The 15,027-nt window shown below is 46.2% G+C and overlaps 1 long non-coding RNA gene across 1 annotated transcript; it reads right to left on the bottom strand.

Moving 5' to 3' along the window:
• Positions 1-1,020: 1,020 nt before the first annotated feature.
• LOC135976330 (uncharacterized) lies at positions 1,021-14,755 on the bottom strand. Its single transcript, XR_010593485.1, has 3 exons — positions 14,540-14,755; positions 8,675-9,126; positions 1,021-3,359 (listed from the first exon to the last, which is right to left on the bottom strand). It is a non-coding gene; the product is annotated as an uncharacterized LOC135976330 (long non-coding RNA).
• Positions 14,756-15,027: the final 272 nt, after the last annotated feature.

The raw sequence follows: 15,027 nt of genomic DNA, 5'->3' as shown, positions 1-15,027 counted from the left end.
GAGAAGGAGTAAATACAAATTCCTTATTTACTTTTTCCAAACCAGTCATGATTTTATATCCCTCAATAAGGGGGAGGGATAGCTCAGTGGTTTGAGCCTTGGCCTACTAATCCCAGAGTTGTGAGTTCAATCCTTAAGGGGGCCACTTAGGAATCTGGGGCAAAATCAGTACTTGGTCCTGCTAGTGAAGGCAGGGGGCTGGGCTGGGCTGGGCTGAATGACTTTTTAAGGTCCCTTCCAGTTCTAGGAGATAGGATATCTCCATTAATAAATAAAAAATCATATCCCCCCCTTAGCTGTCTCTTTTCCAAGCTGAAAAGTCCTCATATGGAAGCTGTTCCATACCCCTAATCATTTTTGTTGCTCTTTTCTGAACCTTTTCCAATTCCAACATATCTTTTTTGAGATGGGGCAACCACACCTGCATGTAGTATTTATGATGTGGGCATACCATGGATTTATATAGAAGCAATATGATATTTTCTGTCTTATTAGCTACCCCTTTCTTAATGATTCCCAACATTCTCTTCGCTTTTTTGACTGCCGCTGCACATTGAGTGGATGTTTTCAGAGAACTAGCCACAATGACTCTCTTTCCTGAGTGGTAAGAGCTAATTTAGATCTCATCATTTTATATGTCTAGTGGGCTCCACGGGGCGCCAACAGCATTTAATGGTGGTTACGGTTAAAAACCGTTCTAGGTGACCCTTCAGTTCTAGCACAGCTCCAGATGCCCGATGGCTTGCTCCCTTCCCTTGCCACAGTCCGATTGCTGGGATGCATGAGAGAGCTAAGAAGTATGCCAACAGGCACCTCCGATGGGACCCCAGCACTGCTCTGCCTTCATTGGGCCAGGACAACCAGAAGTCAGAGCAGCCTGGCCCAGGATCACAGCCCAACTCCCTGAGCTAAAGGAAGAGCAACTCCCAGGGTTGGGTTTAAGGCCCTGAGTGTCTCCGCGAGTTGCACACAGGCCAGCTCACAACCATACCACAAAGAGGCAACACAGCTCATAAAAGATGCTGTTCCAGGTGTTTCCTGCATTTATTAACAATGAGCTCGTTGTCCTGTTCAGAACGTGCCCTGCCATTAAAGGCCTGTCAGGACATATGCTGCAAGCATGGCCCTCCCCTTGCTGGGGGTAGAAGCAGCAATGTGGGATGTGCCCCTCGCACGCACTAGTGCAAGAGCCCAGGGTGGGTGGAATGTTTGGAACTAGGAGGTGAAGCTGCCATCTTCCCAATCCAGGCCAGCCTCCCCCGCAGCCCAGTGTTGCTGGCGTCCTCCTAGTCAGTACATCTCTCGCTGAGGTCGCTGGATGCCCAAAAGACTTGGGACATCTGTGAATGAAACAATGTGAAGGGGGGGGTGAGGATAGAGACTGAGAAAGAAATGGAGCTGAGCCAAGGACACCATGGAATGAACTAAATCATTACAGCGATAATCCTCCTGGCAATCCTCCGCAGAGGCACAGAGCTCTGCTCACCCTCTAACCGCTTCCTCCGATAATTCCCCCAGACATCTCAGCAGCTGCGGAGCACACTCTGCCCTATGGCACAGGGAGGCATCTGGATGGCAGAGGAATCTCAGCTCTGAAAATACTGGACAAATCCTACAGCTACAGCAGGGACTTCGGAAGCATCATTTCTGATTCCCAGAGGTGGGACAGTTTGACAGTGGCTCTCGGAGAGCGACAGGCCAGAGCCACAAAAGTAGACCCAGATTCAAACAGGCCAGATTTTAAACTGTCCGGTCTCTGCTCTGGGCCAAGGGAGATTTAAGGTCTGGTTTTAGATTCCAAAACCCCCTCCTCACAGCTAAACCATGCTGCAATCCAGGCATCCTGCTTCCATGTAACTGTACATCTCATGCCCTCAGCCCATTGCTTTGCCTGGAAAAATCAGTGAGTCCAGCCAATGTGCAGATTCACCTCTAAGGGATTTTGCAAAGTCTGAAGTGAATGGCTCAAGCTGCCTTTGAGTGATAGATCATGAGAAATCTCCTCCTGCTCACAGATAGACAATCTACCCATGATTTAGGTCACAAACGGTATCCTACTCTGAGGATGATTTTGGCCCATCCTTGTAGTTCTACATGATTCTGGGATTTCACAATTTAGAGGCCAATTATCAGTTAGAGGTGGGATTTCCCCCCTGCAATTTCAAGGAAGTGGAACGTTTTTCTGGATACAAATAATGAAAGATGTCCAAAGTTTGTTTGTGTCCTTGACTCTGGGGCATGGACTCAGACCTATGCTTTCAGGCTGACCAGAGACATTGCTGCTGGAATTACCCAGCTGAATGTCTGAGCAGAACCACCCACCCATAAATGACAGTTACTCACTGGCATATATAACTGTCATAACTATAAAGGGAAGGGTGTAACAGCTGTCCTGTGTACAGTACTATAAAATCCCTCCTGGCCAAAGACTCCAAAATCCTTTTCCCTGTAAAGGGTTAAGAAGCTCAGGTAACCTGGCTGGCATCTGACCTAAAGGACCAATAAGGGGACAAGATACTTTCAAATCTTGGGGGGGGGGGGGGGGTTGGGAGGGAAGGCTTTTGTTTGTGTTCTTTGTTTGGGAGGGTGTTCGCTCTCAATCCAGGTTCTCCACATCTTTCTAAACAAGTCTCTCCTATTTCAAACTTGTAAGTAAATAGCCAGGCAAGGCGTCTTAGTTTTACTTTGTTTTCTCAACTTGTAAATGTACCTTTTACTAGAGTGTTTATCTTTGTTTGCTATACTTTAAACCTAAAACTAGAGGGGGGTCCTCTGAGCTCTTTAAGTTTGATTACCCTGTAAGGTTAATTTCCATACTGATTTTACAGAGATGATTTTTACCTTTTTCTTTAATTAAAAGCCTTCTTTTTAAGAACCTGATTGATTTTTTCCTTGTTTTTAGATCCAAGGGGGTTGGATCTGTATTCACCAGGAGTTGGTGGGAGGAAGGAGGGAAATGGTTAATTTCTCCTTGTTTTAAGATCCAAGGGGTTTGGATCTGTATTCACCAGGGAATTGGTGAAAGGTTTCTCAAGGCTACCCAGGGAAGGGAATTAGTTTTTGAGAATGGTGGTAGCGGACCAGAACTAAGCTGGTAATTAAGCTTAGAAGTCTTCATGCAGGCCCCCACATTTTGTACCCTAAAGTTCAAAGTGGGGATACAGCCTTGACAATAACCGACTCCTCTCCCGTTGCTGGGTCCTCTCCAGGCTGCCCCTTGCTGCCATTGCCAGTTCTCAGGGGCTCAGGGAGGGTGGGGGCTCCTTTCTTCAGGATGCAGGTGATGATTGGGGAAGACACCAGCAGGAGCAAAACCAGGGCAGAGCGGAGAAGCCAGACTCCAAGGGACATAGCAGGCCCTGGGGTGTGGGAGGAAAGGCAGAGAGTGACATTCTGTTCCTCGGTGGAACATCCAGCACCCTTATAGTATGATTGTGTGGTATCTAATGCAAAGTTTGTCATGTCGGGTGTCTTCACAAGGCTCATGATGTACTGAACATTGTTGTTATAGTAATGTTATAGGTTGTAATTTCATGTATATAGTTATGAGGCTGAAAATGTGTCCTCATGGCTTAAAGTGGAGGGGCAGTTCACACCTCATCAGGGCATGTATGGGACAAACCCAGCCCAACATCACAGGAACAAAGCATACTGGCCTAGGCAACAACAAAGGATCTGTTGGACTCTCCAGTGAGTCACCCCCCTTCCTCTGGTCAGTTTGGGACTGCGGTGAGGTAATGATCACCTGACTCTGAAGGGGGGATGCAAAGCCAAGAGAGAAGAAAGGACATGATGAAAGGGAGAAACATTTGCCATGCTCTTCCTCTCTCTTCCACTTACACCTCAACACCAAGTGACTGAAGTGCTGATCAAAGTTAATAAATTTGTTTGTTTATTCTACTTGAATCAGTGAGTTCGGTTTAAAGCGTGTCAGAGACTCCCCTTGGGATAACAAGCCTGGTACATATCAATTTCTTTGTTAAATTGACAAACTCATATAAGGTTGCAGCATCCAGTGGGCATAACTGGACACTGCATGATGGAGGTTCGTAGGGTTGTGTCTGGGACCGGAGATATTGGCTAGTGTCATTCGGTTGCACAGTCCAAGGAGTAGCTTACATGCCAGAGGCTGTGTGTGAACAGCCCAGGAGTGGCGGTTCTCACAGCAGAGCAGGGTAAGGCTGGCTCCCAGAGTCGAGGCTTGGAGTGACCTAGCAGATCACCGGTCCAGATAACTCCAGAGGGGAACATCACAGTGGCGCAGCAAGCAGGGTGTATGTGCAACTTTTTACCCGAAGTGGAATTCACACTTTAACCACTGATATTTGTGATTTTTAATGAGTCTTAAGGGCAGTGGCTAACAACAGTCAGGGGGAGGTCACGGTTTTGTTATTTTCTGTTTGCTTATTTCGGGAAAGGGAAATAAGAACAGGAAAGCAGGAAAATGAGTGAAAGCAGTGAAGCGGTTGCAAAGTTGGAGCTTTTTAGGCTACAGGTTGCACAGAAGGAGAGGGAACACCAGAGATTATTACAGCTGAAAGAACTGGAGATAATAGAAAAAGAGAGAGAGTAAAGAAAAAAAAAAGAGAGAGAGAGAGAAAGAAAAAGAAAGAGCGAAAACACCAACTGGACCTGCTAGAGAAGCAGAACCAGACACCCCTGACCCCAGCGACTCCCATCACTCCAAAAATCCACAAATGGGAACACTTATGTCCTGCGTACAGTGAAGAGGATGATATTGCTGAATATCTGACTGTCTTCGAAAGGCTGTGTGTACTACATGAAATCCCTGATGTTAAGAGAGTTCCTACCCTGACTGCGAAATTAACTGGTAAAACCTCAAACTCTATTAAATAGAATGCCAATTGAAGATGCTTTAGACTATTGTAAATTTAAAGATACTGTTTTACGAAGTTTTCAGATTACCCCTGAAACATATAGAGTTAAATTTAGGACTCTTAAGAGGGATATTGGTATGAGTAATGGGGAATATGTAAACAAAATGAAAGATTTGTTGGGGAAATGGGTGAGGGTAAAGAGGTGGCAAGTTTTGAACGAATGCTTGATCTTGTTGCTCAAGAGCATTTCTTAAGCATATGTAAGGCCAAAGTAAACACTATGGGACAAAGATGTAAAGTCTGTGGATGAGGTGGCTGTTTTAGCTGATGCCTTTGAACAGAATCAGGCATCTATTAAGGGCAGGCCACAGAAAGAGGGGTTTAAAACTGGTGGGAAGGGAGGATCCCATTTTGCCCCTGGAAAGAGAGAAGGGGGCTGGGAGTCTAAACATTCTCTTACCCCAAAACATTCCTCTACTGGTAACTCTCATCCCAAATCTCCTGTAAAAGCAGAAGAGCCCAAAAGGTGCTAGCAGTGTAATTCCACTGATCACCTGAGGAATAAATGCCCTGTGCTAGGAGGAAGCAGGCAACCAATAGCTCATGTTAGTGCTGCTGTCCTCAACACAGAACCCCTCAGGCAATTGAAACCTATCATATTGGTTCTGTGAGGTTAGCTTCTGCAGAACCAGATATGGAGCATGTTAAGGCTGTCCAAATTGATGGAAGGGAATACTTGGGGCAGAGGGATACAGGGGCCCAGATCTCTCTGGTTAAGCAGAGTGTGGTCCCAAAGGGCAGTACGCTACCTGGCCAAATGGCAGAGATTGTGGGGGTGGGCAAAAGCAGATTCCTTGTACCACTAGCTAAAATCCATGTGGTTTGTGAAGGTTTGGAAAGTGTTTTGACTGTAGGGGTAATAGAACACCCCTATTCGACCTGCTCCTTTTTCCGTGTAGCTCAGGTTAAAGTATTTGCCTGCAGCAGGAGGTGATTTTATTCTGGGACCCCCGAGGGAAAGGTTAGGTCTCAGGAACTGCTGAGAGAATGGGAGAGAGCATCTCCTTGATTCTTCAACAGCAGGGGGGAGCCATGTGCTTCCAGGTGGGAGAGTGGTTGAGACCAACTCCTGCACGGCAGCTGGAGGCAACACCACTTCAGGAAGAGATGGGGGTGTTATGCCTGCCAGGGAGAGAAGTGTCCGGGTTCTTAGCTGCCAGCAGGTTGCAGCTGAACCAGAGACAAACCCAGCTCTAGGGAGCATAGAGCAGTGTATCCCAGAGGAGAGCCCAGGGAAGGGGCAGGGAATCTCAGAAACCACTGAGGTGGGTGAGGATTTTGTGACTCTGTAACACAGGGAAGCAGGGTGCTTCCAAGTATGGGAGGGGTTGAGACTAGCTCCTTTCCAGCAGAAGGCAACATGCCCTCAGGTGCAGGGGCAGTAGAGGTGTGGTCAGTTATTAAGGAAACTGTCCCAGTTGTTAGCTGGCAGAGTTTTGCAGCTGAACAAGAGATAGAACCCTTCCTAAGGAGCAGAGAGGAATGTGTCTTAGGAGGGGGCCCAGGGGAGGAAACTGGGGAAGGAATAGTAGGGGTACTGTAAGGATAAGGCCTTTGTCTGCAGCCATATTGTAAGGCCTAAAGCCTAAGGCCTTTGTCTGCAGACAGATTAAAAGAGCAGCCAAGCAGCAGCCATTAGCTGAGAAGCAGGAAGTCACATCCTCACATTCCATCTAAATTACATTAAAACAATGTCATCTCAGGCTGTTAAGAAGGAGACCCCGTCCTAATAACACCCACTATCACCAGATAAAGAAACAGATCTTAAGATGGTTAAAGAAAACTTACTTTGACAGCATCCTGTCTGTCCAGAAATCACTTATCAAGAGTTGTGATTGTGAAATCCTCATTTCCCTATTGTCTTGTCATTATGGTCCCCACTTCCCTATTGATTATCTGTATGCTCTCTGTCTGGTTCTTTCATTGTTTCTGTCTGCTGTATAATTAATTTTGCTAGGTGTAAGTTAATTAGGGTAGTGGGGTATAATTGGTTAGAGTATTATGTTACAATATTAGGATTGGTTAGATAGATTTCAGTAAAATGATTGGCTAAGGTATAGCTAAGCAAGACTCAATTTTCACTATATACACTGGGGTCCAAGAAGGAGACCAGCTGGGAAGAGAAGAATAAGAAGAAGGAAAGACCAGGAAGAAGAAGATCTCACCCCCAAGACTCAGCCTAAGATCAGAGCTATTAATAATCCTCTGCACGACTGTGATGTGCAGCAACTAGGACCCAGACGAGACCAACCTTGCCTGGCCAACAGGGAAAGTCCATCTGCCTGATCAGGATTGGTGAGCATGGCATTGTATGGTTAATGTGTATTCTGCTTGGTAATTGTTAATAAATAGGATATTACTGTGTCAGACTCTTTCACTGGTAAAAGGTCCTGCACACCTGCAGAAGTAGTATGCACCTGGAGCCCTATGTATTGGGAAAGGGTGTGGGTACTTAAATTGACCAGATTAGTTGCACCCTGAGCCCTACGAATTGGGTACGGGTGGCCCTGAGCCTTACGGATTGGGTAAGGGTTGGTGCTTTTCTCCTGGAGTCCTACGGACTGGGAAAAGGTGGGGGTGCCTAAATTAACCGGGTTATGCCTGGAACCCTATGAACTGGGAAAAGGTGGGGTACCCTAATGTGTGCAGGTAACGAATTGGTGGAGAGAATGCGGGCAGTGTAAGGTCGTTTGGACCGAATCAATCGAGCTTCACACAGTGAATAGTCGTACAAAGGTAATAACAGCAGAACACAGGTGCCATTTTGTCAAAAAGGGCTGCTACCTGCTTGACAGAATGAACACTCTAGCTTCAGGAGGGAATAAAGAAAAGGACTCAGGAGAGAATAAAGAAAAGGACCCAGGAGGGGTGGGGGTTAGTTGAGGAACCACCCTCCTTGCTAAATGGGCAGCCCAATGGGGTCCATTCCCATGGGAACAAGATTCTTTCCAGGGGAAGGATGCCCTTGACTCCACCTGTAAGGGTTTTGAAGCTTTCTGTAAGTGCATGAAGCTAAAACCAAAGAAAAAGGCTATGAAAGCAGCCGCTGGTTGGGCATTATGGAAAGCTGTCACTAATCTCTCCAGCCTGGTAGTACTCCAGGAAAGGCAACTGGAGGATTACAAATTGGTGTGGGATATAGTTAAGGATAATTTGGCTCAGGATAAGGCATCTCAGTGCGCCAGTGTGGCTTCAGCGTTACAGAATGCAGCGGCTCTACAGGCAAAAGCAGGAGAGTGTGAACAACAGAAACAGAAAGTAGAAAACCTGAATGGGGAAGTGTAGGGGGTTTGGCTGGGGCTCGTCCCCCTCCAGGGCGGTGGGGAACCAGGCTGCCTCGCTACTTAGGTCAGGTGAGTCGGGGAATTAGCCTGGCTGTGCAGCAAACAGTCAGCAGCTCAGGCCCTCAGGCAGGGGCGGAGCAAATGGTTCAATATTAGCAGGCCCAGGCCCTGGATCAGAGCAGGGCAACAAACAGTCAGTAGCTCAGGTCCTCAGGCAGGGGCGGAGCAGACAAATAAGTTTAGGAGGCCCAGGTCCTGGTTCCGAAGGACCTGGGAGAGGGGGAGATGGCCACCCACAAGCTGGGTGGCAGGGGGGACGCAGGCCCACCCACTCCACTGCGTCCCAGCCCGGGGCCCTAGCAGCGGCAGAAGATCCGCTGCTTCGTCAGTGGGGATCCTGGCCGCAACACACTGTCATAGGCTCTGGCAGTGCTGCAGCCAGACTGGGATCGGCTGCCCCCGGCTACTTCCTATCTCCCCCTCTAGAGGTACCTGCATCTGGACGGTGTCTTCCATGGAATCCAGCACCATGGGCTCCTCTGGGTACCCGATGAGCGGTAGGCTTGGCAGCTCCTCTGGGTAACTTGCCACAGGCAGGCTTAACAGCTTCCCCGGGGTCTGGTCAGTGTCTGGCCGGTCCGCAGGTTGGCCGCAAACTGCAGGAGTCTCCCAACCAGGAGCTAGGCCACAGGCGTCTGGCTTCTTCGGCGGTGGGACCTCTAGTGAGCTCTGGGGTTGGGCTTTTGTACTTCCTGTCCTGCGTCCTTACCTCTGAGGGGGCGGGTGCAAGCTCCACTGGCTCCACCCACTTTGGCATCCGGAGGGGCTCGTCCCCTCTGGGGCAGCGGGGAACCAGAGATTAGGGAAACAAATATGCCCCGCTATGTTAATTGACATCAGTGTTTCAGTATGTGTGCTTGGAGAGCAGTGGCTTCCCAAGGACACTGTGGGAACAAAAAATTCAACACAACTAGTATCATACACAGGGAAGACAGTGGAAGCATTTATCATGAGACCGATCCTGACCCGTGAAAGAAATTGGGAATCATGGGTAGATTATTGTATTCAGAAGCGGGATCAAACTGGAGACGTGGATAAGGAGCATGGAATATTGGGCATGCCTTACCTTAATGGTGGGGGGCTCATTGTGGATTTAGCCAACAGGTTCCTATGGGCAAATAGTGAAGAGCCAGCAGAAACATCCACCCCCTTCATTAATGCTATACATAGGTGTGCGGCCATAAAGGCCCCAGAAGGTGGGCAAGCAGAAGAAGGGGACCTATGTGTGGAAAAGTTTCCCAGGGTATGGGCCAAAAAGAAATTAGAATGTGGAAAAATTGACGCAGAGTTTTTAATCCGAGGACCTGACCCCCATCCACAGCGCCAATACAAGTATCTGTTAGAAGCAGAGGAAGGAATAAATTCTACCATTAAAATATTTTTAGGACATGATGTTATTGTGCAAATGGCTAGTACTAATAATGCCCCGATTTGGCCTGTACTAAAAGGGGATGGGAAGACCTGGAGAATGAGAGTGGATTTTAGAGCATTAAACGCAGTAACCCCTGCCACTGTCCTGGGAGTGGCCAAGTGCCAAGAAGTAGTTGCTGCAGTAGCAGCAGGAGCACAGTGGTTCTCAGTAATAGTCTTGGCAAATGCTTTCTTTGCCATTTCCTTACACCCTGAGCCTTGGTACAAATTTGGTTTCACTTCCAGGGGACAACAGTTCTGTTTTACAAGGGTCCCCCGGGGGTTTCATAATGCCCCCGCAATTTGTCACTCCCATGTGGTCAAGATGTGGGGAAAATTGACACCTGAAGACCAAAAGAAAGTAATTTCCTATGCTGATGATAGATTGGTGCAAGGGGACAATAGAGAGGAGGTTGGTAGAATCACTGAGCATGTGTTGCAAATCATTCAGGATACTAGATTTAAAGCTAGTAGAGCCAAGGCCCAGCTGGTACAGCAAGAGATAAAATATTTAGGGTTCATATTGGGAAAGGAAGGATGAACCACAGATGCACAATGGGTTGAACTGATTGGAAAACTTCCCACCCCTACTGATGTAGCATCCTTAGGAGCCCTTTTGGGAACCCTGAACTTTGAGGGATTTCATTGAAATGCCTGCGGACAAGAGTCGCCCACTGTGCTTTCTCCTAAAGAAAGGGAAGGAGTGAGGGCTTGATCAAACAAAGGCATTGCTGACCCTGAAACAGGCTCTGGCTCAGGCCCCGGCCCTAGCATACCCGAAGGTGGGAGAACCATTTATCCTGCAATTGACTAGTACTGATATAGCACTGGGAGCAGCGCTACTGCAGAAACAAAGCATGGGGAAGTTACAACTTGTGGCTTATGGGTCCAAAACACTTAATTATAGGGAGCAAAATTTTACCCCCTTTGAGAAAGAGTTTGGCCTTAGTGTGGGCCTTGCAGCATTGGGAATATATCATTGGAGGATCCAAAGTCATACTACAAACAATACATTCCCCATTGAGATACATAATATCAGGAAAAGCGCAGGAAGGGCAGGTATCTAATCCTAGGTTGGCACAATGGACTGTGGCCCTTGTAAATCGAGGGATAACTGTAGAAAAGGGAAAGGTTCTATCCCCTGCACCATATGGCCTTGTAGTGCAAGGACAAGAGCGTGAGTGTTCTCTCCCAGAGTAGAACAAGGTGGAGTGGCCAGTGAAATCAGGATTCACCCTACAGAAAGCCCAGGAGAAAAATGCACAAATTTGGTTTGTGGATGGGTCTAGCTATTTGTCAGGGTTTTTAGTGGATATAGTCTTTTTGTGTTGTGTAAGTCCCAGCACAAGTGTGGGTACGGAAAAGTCATAAGGGTAAAAGAGATTCATAAAGAAAATATGTTCAGGCGAAAAGAGTCCCCTAAGGACAACACTCAAGAAGATCAGAAAAAATTACCATTTGTACAGGAATCTACTCCTTTTAAGAAAATGTTACAAAAGTTTGGGCACAGCCCATGGACTGGACAAGCATTAGCTGATGTACATACTATAGTTGATTTAGAAAATAGATTGGCAAAATATCTTTTGGTCTGCAGGGCATCGATTCTGATAAAAATGGACTCGGCTGCAATTTGGCTATAGTGGGATGCTTGCAATGAGGCATTTCTCCGCTTGGTTAGCTGCCGAGAGGAGAATGCCACACTGCATGAGAAACGTGGTGTATCTGAAGGAGAAACTGATGGAAAATATTCGCCACCAGGGTCCAAAACAGCCCCAAAAGCAAAAAACAAAAACAAACAAACAAAAAAAACCAAGTAGCTTTGAAATCCTTTCAAGGGAAACCTAGTCTCGGGTGGGAATGGACCCAAGTCCACTTTTTGGTACAAGGATTTAAGACATTAGGGGATTTAATCCACACTCCCGATATGGTTGATGAAATTATTCTGGGATCCGACTGTTCAAAAACAATGTGGTATTTGATATGCCTAGAGGTACCCTTTGGAAGTTAGAAATTCCCCCTCCCCATTCAGGAAAAATTGGGCAGGGTGTTCTGTTAACAAAAGAGGGAGAGAGACCAGTAGCCGCACTTACAGCCCAACAGGTTGAAATTTGGCGCTTGAAATTCCCCTCGGCATGGACTCAAAAGAAAACAGATTGCGGTAAAATTAATGCTTGTGTTAAGATTGTTGGGGAATTTGTGCCGCCCCAAAAACAATACTTGTACCTGAGAGTGGCAGAGGCCCAACTGGTGCAAACCATCCAGGAATTAAAGCAACAAGGGGTCATTCGAAAAACAAATTCACCCTTTAAGTCCTCTGTGTGGCCAGTGCTAAAGGCAGACAGCCAATCCTGGTGTCTAACAATTGATTATAGAAGAATCAATAAGGGCAGTGGCACCATTCCTATGGCCTCTATTGTGGCTGATATGACACAGATCATACAAAAAGTGCAAGCCACATCTAAGTATTTCTCAGTTATTCATTTGGCCAACTGTTTCTTTGTCACACCCCTACATCCGGACTCACAAGATCGGTTTGCCTTTACAATAAAAGAGCAACAATGGACCTTTTGTTGGTTACCTCAGGGATATCACAACAGCCTGGCTATTGCCCATGGGCATGCTGTGGATATGTTAGACCAGTTGAGTCCACAAGAAAGATCTTTTGTGTTTTCATATGTAGATAACATTTTGATATTTGGGGAAACTGAGGCACAAACTCAAACACTAACAAAAAAGTTTTGGCATGAATTCAGGAAATAGGGTTCCAAGTAGCTTTAGCCAAGGCTCAGTTGGTGCTACCTCAGGCTATATACCTGGGCATAGTTGTTGGCCAAGAAGGGAGACAGGTAAGGGCACTAATAAAAATGCCGGCCCCTAGCAACGCCCACTCTTTAAGAATACTGCTAGGAGGATTCAATTTTCTCAGATCACACATTTATAAATATGCTGAAATAACTCACCCATTGTGGAAACTAAAAAATAAAGACAGAATGGGAAGGGGGAAAAGAGCAGGACTCTGCTTTGAACTTTTAAAACAGAAGGCTCTCTCAGCCCCAGCCCTGCATTTCCCTGATGAATCAGCCTTTTGTTATTCATTTGGCAGTCAATAACATGGCCTTGGCTGCCACACTATTACAAAATATTGAAGAGGGAAAGCTAGTGCCAGTAGCATATGAATCTAGGAAAATACAAGGAGCAGAAATAAATTTTGATCCCTGTGAATGTGAGCGCCTAGCAGCCGTCTGGGCAGTACAATCTTTTGAGCCACTCACAGGAACAGCCCCTATTACTATCCAAAGCACCCACACTCCCCTCAAGTACATTTTGACAGGGAGATTGATGGGCGGTAAAGTCTCAAACACCCAAATGGCTCAATGGACGCTTATCTTAGTCAACAGAGGGGTGACTACAGAAACGGTGTCCAAGCTGGACTTGCTAACACATGTCCTGATTAAAAAAGGAAACCGACATGAATGTCCAGAGGTCACTCTGGAGCAAAGAATTGCCTTGGTAGAGGCACCCCCACTGGAAGAATTAGCTACCGTAGGTCAAAAAAAGCACTCACTGACGGGAGTGCAATGGTAGTAAAAGGGAAAAGATGTGTAAAATACGCTGCCATTAATTTAAAGGAGGAAATCATTCAGGGATGTCTAGATCCGCCCAGCATGCTGAGTGCCATGCAATTTATCAGGTTTTAAGGCAATATGAAAATTCCCCACGGCCCATGTATATTTATGCTGACAGTGATTTTTGTGTAAAGGGGATACAAATTTGGATACATGATTGGTATAGGAATGGGTGAAAAGCAGCAGATGAAAAGGATATTGCATATTCAAAGGAATGGAAATGGATTTACCAGTGGGTAACACGGAACCCTAAACAGTTAAAGGTGTGACATGTAAAGGCACACAGTAAAGGAACGGGTAATCGAGGCCACCCGGAATAATCGGGTAGATACAATAGCGCAACAGCATGACATAGCAGTTGTAACTAGAAATCAGAAAAGGGGTGTCTGTGCTGACACATCTGAGCCGACAGATGGCACTACAGACCGCTCTAACCGAATTTCAGAAAAAATAGAGAGACAGGAGTTACTTAAAGTAACCCAGGAGTTTATGCATAAAGGAGTGGAAGGGACTTCAAAAAGGTTAAAGCAAGTAGCAGAATGGGAGTGTATGGAGAATGATGCTAAAACATGGGTGAGAAATTGTATGAGACAAGACTCGTCCTCTGCATTGGCAACCCATGATGCACCAATGAAGGCTTGGGCCATGGCACAGGGTTCAAATTGATTTTAGTAATAAATTACCAAAGAGTAAGAAAGGATTCCAGTTGTGATGGGTTGGATCGCAGAAACCCTCTGGGAGCTGCCACTTGATGTTCCAAGAATACTTCTGCCCCTGCTTTCCTGCCCTGGCAGCTTAGGACTTCAGTGCCCTGCCTGGTTTGAGCCAGACCCGCTAGCCTGCTGCAAACCCAGACCCAAGTCTGAATCACGTCCCCTAACAGCTGTAGACTTATCTGAAAGCAGCTAACAGAAGTGTTCTTGTCTTTAACACTCAGATGCCCAACTCCCAATGGGGTCTAAACCCAAATAAATCCGTTTTACCCTGTATAAAGCTTATACAGGGTAAACTCATAAATTATTCACCCTCTATAACACTGATAGAGAGATATGCACAGCTGTTTGCCCCCCCCAGGTATTAATACATACTTTGGGTTAAATAATAAGTAAAAAGTGATTTTATTAAATACAGAAAGTAGGATTTAAGTGATTCCAAGTAGTAACAGAATTGTTACTAAGTGAATTACCAAGTAAAATAAAATAAAACACTCAAATCTAAGTTTAATGCAGTAATACAATTGAGTACAGATAAAAAACCTCACCAGTAAGCTTCCTTTTTACAGACAAGTCTCCTTCTAGTCCGGGTCCAGCAATCACTCACACCCCCTGTGGTTATTGTCCTTTGTTCCAGTTTCTTTCAGGTATCCTTGGGGGTGGAGAGGCTCTCTCTTTAGCCAGCTGAAGACAAAATGGAGAGGTCTCCCACGGATTTAAATAGACTTTTTTTGTTGGTGGAGTCCCTCTCCTCTCTCCTATGCAAAGTCCAACTCCAAGATAGAGTTTTGGAGTCACATGGGCAAGGCTCATGTCCATGTGTGACTCAGAACTACAGGTAGCAGCCATTGTTCACATGCTACCTTGAACGTTCTCAAGTAGACTTCTTATGTGGATTGGAGCATTCCAAGATCCATTGTTCCTTAAGTGCTTTCTTGATTGGGCACTTAACTTTGCAAATTCCTTTCTAAAGAAGCTGACTAAATGCCTTACAAAGCCTTAGAAATCAAGCAAGTATACAGCCAATATTCATAAC

Source organism: Chrysemys picta, chromosome 17, assembly GCF_011386835.1.
Source record: "Chrysemys picta bellii isolate R12L10 chromosome 17, ASM1138683v2, whole genome shotgun sequence".
Lineage (NCBI taxonomy): Eukaryota > Metazoa > Chordata > Testudines > Emydidae > Chrysemys > Chrysemys picta.
The sequence above is the reverse complement of the archived record's forward strand: the minus strand, read 5'-3'. Positions and strand labels throughout refer to the sequence as shown.